Source organism: Chiloscyllium punctatum, chromosome 18, assembly GCF_047496795.1.
Source record: "Chiloscyllium punctatum isolate Juve2018m chromosome 18, sChiPun1.3, whole genome shotgun sequence".
Lineage (NCBI taxonomy): Eukaryota > Metazoa > Chordata > Chondrichthyes > Orectolobiformes > Hemiscylliidae > Chiloscyllium > Chiloscyllium punctatum.
The window spans coordinates 76124407-76131245 of record NC_092756.1 but is presented as its reverse complement, the minus strand read 5'-3'; the positions used below and the strand labels follow the sequence as shown (position 1 = coordinate 76131245).

At 43.0% G+C, this 6839-nt stretch overlaps 1 non-coding gene across 1 annotated transcript; it reads right to left on the bottom strand.

The window, feature by feature from the left end:
• Window positions 1-1221: 1221 nt before the first annotated feature.
• trnar-ccu (transfer RNA arginine (anticodon CCU)) lies at window positions 1222-1294 on the bottom strand. Its single transcript has one exon. It is a non-coding gene; the product is annotated as a tRNA-Arg (tRNA).
• Between the last annotated feature and the right edge of the window lie 5545 nt (window positions 1295-6839).

Here is a 6839-nt window from a genome sequence, read left to right as displayed (position 1 = left end):
TGAGACAGATACTAAACAGTAGTCCATGGTGAGTTTGATGGTGGGATGAAACTCGTGAAATGTTGGTGAACATAAATGTTGGGAGAGTGCAGCATTGTTCTGACATGAACACAACCAAGGTTGAGGGGAACAATTCTCCTGACATGGCCCCAGAAGCACGTGTTGTCCCATTGACCTTACAGCTCCATCTCTGATCTTCTAAGCTACTGCCTGTGGTTTACATCCCTTCTGGGGATACTTTCAATTTGAACATTCTCTCCAATTAAAACCCTCTCACTGCATTATCTCCATTCAAATTAATTTAATCTCTGACCTCATGTCTTTAAAACTCTGCATGGCTGCTTTGAGATCATCGAACTGTACAAACATTGAGCTTGCTTGACCTCTATACTGTCCTGTTGGCATTTAACAGAAAAAAATGCAGGTGAAATAAAGTTATTCCACACTCAATAATTTATATTTACATTCAATGAGTTGGACCAAGATAACAGTGAACCTCAAGGTGGAAGATTCATTGAAAATATTCGGTTTGCAAGTAATGATAGACACAGTGAAAAGTTTTGTCTTGTGAGCAATACAGGCAGCTCACAGAGTTCAGTAGCATAGATAAGTAAATAATAGGGAAACAGCAGCAGGAAACTGTTTCAAAACCGGTTGGTGTGTGTATTCAGGCTTCTGTACCTTCTCCCCGATGGTAGAGGTTGTAGAAAAACATTGCCAGGGTGGGATCGGTCTTTGAGAATGCTGGAGACCTTTCCTTGACAGTGGGCCTGGTAGATGGATTCGACAGATGGGAGGTTTGCCTTTGTGATTGTCTGGGCCGAGTTCTCTGTAACCGTCTCCAATCTTGAATGGTATAGTTGCCATACCAGGTAGTGATACATCCAGACAGAATGCTGTCGATGGTGCACCTATAAACATTGGCAGGGGTATTCTCTGTCAGTAATATCCGATGTTCTGGAGGGATCAGTGTTGAAGGGTTGGTTTGTTGATGAGAGTGTGATGAGAGCTGGCTTCCAAAAACAACCTGTCCAACCGCACTCTCAGGAATCTCGTCCCCATCCAGAAACAGCAGCCACTTGATCACCACCTTCAACATTCAAACCTGCAGATCCCCGAAAATCTTGTGCAAGATCATGTTGGAGACCACTGACCATCAACTGAATGCAGCGATTTGGATTTTTCCAAGATAGATTAGAAATAAAAGAAAAGCCACATAGACACCCCAGATGGCACTTGAACCCACAATCCCTGGCTTAGGAGGCCAGTGCCTTATCCATTAGGCCACTGGGGCCCCATGTGGTGGGTCACAATGGGAGTCTTTAAATACTGCACCCTGATCTCTAATAGTGTGTGTTTCTGTGTGTTGTTCTCTCACTGATTGGTTCTTACCCCTTCCATCTCATGCCAAATTGTTGGCTGCTTGATAAATTGATCCCGCCTCGCATTTCTTCCCAAACGGATAGATGAGAAATCAACCAAACTCCAACTTTGCACATCTCAAGTCTGAGGAAAATGGAGGAGACAGGAAAATAGCAAAGGGCTCAATGTTATTTTGTGCAGCACCTTGAAGATATTTGCAGTTCCTGGGGAAGGTGGAAGTGGAGATGTTGCAAAAAGCTGCATTGAGGACAAATCAACAGAATCAAAGCAGGCATTCAGCCCGTTGTGCCTGTGCTGTCTCTTTCAGACAATTCACCCCAAGATCTCCCTAATCCTGGAATTATCTTGTATAAGTTTCTACTAAACAGCATTTGCCATAATCTCAACACAGGCACAATGATTTTTAACAGAGTAGCTAAAAATTCCAGTCAATTTGGATTGAGATGAAGTTGACATGGGATGAAAATCAGCCACTGCAAAGACCAGGCTTAAAAATGAAATCCCTGAAATCCCAGATTTCAGAGGCCAGTGCCATAGCCATTAGGCCAGGAGGGCACTATGTTGGTAGACCACTGGAAACAGTTGACCTCAAATGAGTGCGAAAGCCAAGCACACTCCCAGATCTGTGACAACACACTGAGGGAGGCACGAAAGGTTCAGGCAGCTGCTGCCAAGGTGTAACAGGGAAACAACACAGTCTCAGGTCTTTCTGACAAATAATCACATCGTTCTTTCAGTTCTCAGACCCTCTTGGTGCCTGACTTTGAACAGAGATCGTTTTCTGCCCAAGTACAAAATGCCTTCCTTTCCACAACGATACAGAAGGTTTGAGAAATGTCAATATTCCAATGGTTTGTTGGTTCTTTTCTCTCTGCATAGACTGTACACAACTGATTTAGAACCTTTGTATGCATTTCCAAATGATGTTACAAACTGTTTCAAAACTTTGTTAATAAAATCAAGTTGAATCGCAAATTAAATTTAGTCTCCCTTTGTCCCCATCACCAACAAGAATACTTGAGTCAAGTTGTGAGGAATTCATCAGACCAATGAGACTCCAGGAATTCTTCCAAGATGTCAGCAATGATCCCAATGAGCCAACCAATGAACGGGAACAGTCATCAGAGAGATCCATCGTGGAGCGACCAAAGAAGGAGTCGATTTGTATCCCTGCGGAGGGCCGCTGTCCTGACCTTGAGATGTATGCTCAACCGTCAGGAGATGGGTGAATGACAGATTTAAAAATCACACAACACCAGGTGAGAGTCGAACATGTGGAAGCACTAGGTTTCGGAGCACTGCTCCTTCATCAGGTGGTTGAGGTGAATAAGATTGCAAGACACAGAATTTAAAGCAAGTGTTTACAGTGTGATGCAACTGAAATTGTATCTTGAGAAAGACCTGGATTGTTTGTTAAGTCTCTCATCTTTTCGAATGGCCAGGTTGGTTTTTGTTCTTTCATATGTAAATTGCAAAACTTTTATCAAAAGTTATATTCTCAAGTGAACTTTAATAATTGGTATCGTGTCGGCCCAGATGATGTATTGAAGGTGTGAGCTTCCCTGTGTGAGGCTGTCTGTGCCACAATGGTCAGACTGATTCTAATTTAAAAACAGATTTACAACATCTTACATGGATTCATACAATTTTTGAGCAAAGTAAAATGTAATTCTTTAAGTACAAGTTCATCACACAAACTTATGTGTGTGTGTGTATATACGTGTGTGTGTGTGTGTGTCTGTGTATGTGAAAATGTGTGTGTGTGTGTGAATGTGTGTGTGTATATGTGTGTGTGTATGTGTATGTGTGTGTGTGTATGTGTGTGTGCGTGTGTATATGTGTGTGTGTGTGTGTGTGTGTGTGTATGTTTATGTGTCTGTGTGTGTAGGTGAATGGGGTCACCTGTAATGTCCCAGTTGAGGCCATCTCCATTGTTACCAAACTTGGTGATCAGCCTCTGCTCGGCCACTTTTCATTGTTGCCTGTCCCGAAGTCCCCCTTGGAGGAAGGTCCGAGGTCGAATGTCCCAAATTGCTGAAGTGTTCTCTGACTGGGAGGGAACACTCCTGTCTGTTGACACTCATGACAGCCCCAACCCCCATCCCATACACGCACACGCACATGCACACACACACACATGCACACACACACACACACACATGCACACACGCACTCGCGCACACACACACACACACACACACACACACACAAGCACATATAAGTTTGTTGGTGAATTAGTATTTGCAGAACTACATTTTACTTTGCTCAAAAACTGCATGAACTGCACAGCAAAGGAGAGAATTGTGGCTGCTCCCAGAGTCAGGTGGCTCAGTGGTTAGCACTGCGACCTCACAATACCAGGGTCCCAGGTTCAATTCCAGCCTTAGATAACTGCCTGTGGGGAGTTTGCACATTGCTCTGGTTTCCCCCCACAGTACAAAGGTGAATTGGCCATGTTAAGTTGCCCATAGTGTTACCTGTTTCCACACTGTCGGTAGTCTAATCCAGGGGAAGGATCTGAAGGCACTAATTTACGAGGGCTCTAAGCTCATGCCTTTCCAGGACTTCTCAGCGGTGGGAAACCAGAAAAGAAAACCTTACGATGATGAGCCTAAGACATAGGAATGGAAGTAAGGCCATTCAGCCCATCGGGTCCACCCTGCCATTCAATTGTGAATGATGGGCATTTCAACGCCACTTTGTGTCACTCTCATCGTCATCCTTAGGCTGTGCCCTTGGGTCTTGATGGAAACACATTCCCAGCATCCACCCTTTCTAAGCCATGCATTATCTAGTAAATTTGTATTAGATCTCCACTCAACCTTCTAAACTCTAATCAACGCAATCCCAGGATCCTCAGCTGTTCATCGTATGTTAAGCCTCCCATTCCAGGGATCATCTGTGTGAATCTCCACTGGACATGCTCCAGTGCCAGTATGTCCTTCCTGAGGTGTGGAGCCCAAAATTGGATACAGTATTTCAAATGGGGCCTAACCAGAGCTTTATAAAGTCTCAGAAGGACATCGCTGCTTTTACATTCCAACCCTCTTGAGATAAATGGCAACATTAGATTTGTTTTCTGAACCACGGACTCAACCTGCAAGTCAACCTTTAGAGATTCCTGGACTATCATTCCCAGTTCCCTTTGTACTTTGGCTTTATGAATTTTCTCACTGTTTAAAAAATAGTCCATGCCTGTATTCCTTTTTCCAAAGTGCAAGTCCAAGCATTTGCTCAGGTTGAATTTCATCAGCCATTTCCTGGACCACTTTCCTAAACTGTCTGAATCTTTCTGCAGCCTCCCCATCTCCTCAGAACGACCTGCTTGTCTGCCTAACTTTGCATCATCGGTGAACTTCGCCAGAATGCCCCCCAGTCCCTTCATCCAGATCATTAATATATAAAGTGAACAGCTGCGGCCCCAACACTGAACCCTACAGGACACCACTTGTCACCAGCTACCATTCCAAGAAAGAACCTTTTATCCCAACTCTCTGCCTTCTGTCAGACAGCCAATCCCCAATCCATGCCAGTAGCTCACCTCGAACACCATGGACCCTCACCTTACTCAGCAGTCTCCCGTGAGGCACCTTATCAAAGGTCTTTTGGAAATCGAGGTAGATAACATCCACTGGTTTTCCCTGGTCTAACCTACTTGTTACCTTTTCAAAGAATTCTAACAGGTTTGTTAGGCATGACCTCCCCTTACTAAATCCATGCTGACTTGTTCTAATCCAACCCTGCACTTCCAAGAATTTAGAAATCTCATCCTTAATGATGGATCCTAGAATTTAACCTACAACCGAGATTAGGCTAACAGGCCTATAGTTTTCCATCTTTTATCTTGATCTTTTCTTGAACAAGGTGTTTACAACAGTGATTTTCCAATCATCTGGGAATTTCCCTGACTCCAGTGATTTTTGAAAGAATAAAAATAGCCTCTACTATTTCCTCAGCCACCTCCCTCAGAACTCTAGGATGTCGACCATCGGGGCCGGGAGATTTATCAATTTTTAGACCTTTCAGCTTTTCTAGCACTTCCTCTTTTGTAATGGCTACCATATTCAAATCTGCCCCCTGACTCTCCTTAATTGTTAGGATAATGCTCATGTCTTCCACTATGAAGACTGACACAAAGTATTTACCAAGTTCTTCAGCCATTTCCTTATCTCCCTTCCCGAACGTTTCTGCATCAATTTGGAACGGCCCAATTTCTACTTTTGCCTCTCGTTTGTTTCTTATGTATCAAAAGAAACTTTAATAATCGTTTCTTACATTACTGGCGAACTTACCTTCATATTTGATCCTCTCCTTCCTATTTCTATGTCTTTGTTATCCTCTGTTTGTTTTTGTCAGCTTCCCAATCTTCTGATTTCCCAGTGCTCTTGGCCACTTTGTAGACTCTCTCTTTCCCTATGATACATTTCCTGACTTCCTTTGTCAGCCCTGGCTGTTTAATTCCCGCCCCCTGACGGATAATGTTTCTGCCAAGAGAAGACTGAGGGAGTTTGGGATCCAGTACTCTCTGAGGTATCCGGCGGTGCTCCGATAACCTTACATGGATCCGTACATCTCTTTGATACATCGGAGAAGGCAAGAGACTTTGTGGACAAATTAACCGAATCTGAACAATTTAGTATCTACAAATAGTGTTGTTTGGTTATGTCTTTGTTGTTTTTTAAAACAACTGAGGAAGTCCAGTTGGAGCTTTCTTTTCCTTGTTTTCCCGATTGGTAATAATCCGGTTTAAACTGTGTTTGGTGGCGGTTGAGATGTGTACTTTCAATTTCTAAGTGAATTTATATCAGAGGATGGGTGGAGTATTTACCCCATCGATCTGAAATGTTTTTTTCTTTATTCATAAAGTAAAATGTTATATTTACTTTCTATTCTGCTTGTTTTTGTGGTATGGCTTTAGCTAGAAGGACGGAAAATGGTTGGGATGGCTAGATGCCCACTTATGGGCAATTTGGGATGGGTAGTTGCCCCCTCTGGGCAGGAGGTGAGTTCCCCTATTCAGCGCCATTGGCACTTTATATGGTGGTTTGTCTTGCTTTTAATCTGTGATAGTTTTGGAGGTTCGTTAAATGTAGTGGTTTCAGTTTATGTAGTTTTTATATTTGATGGATCATATGACACTAAGTCTCAGTGATTTGTGGTTCGAGTTCCTCCTCTCTGGAATTTAAATGTTACTGCAGAAGGTTATGGCTAATGACTTGATTAAATGGTGAACCTGGAATATCAAGGGAAGTCACTCACCAATTAAGAGGAAGAAGGTACTTTTGAGTCTTAGAAAGGAGAAAGTGGAGATTCCTTTGTTACAGGAGACACACTTGGATGACAGGGAGCATTTGAAACTACAGCAGAATGGCTTTGATCGGGTTTACTTCACATCATTTAATACTAGAAATAGGAGAGTGGCTATATTGGTGAGGAGGAATCTCCAATTTAAGTTA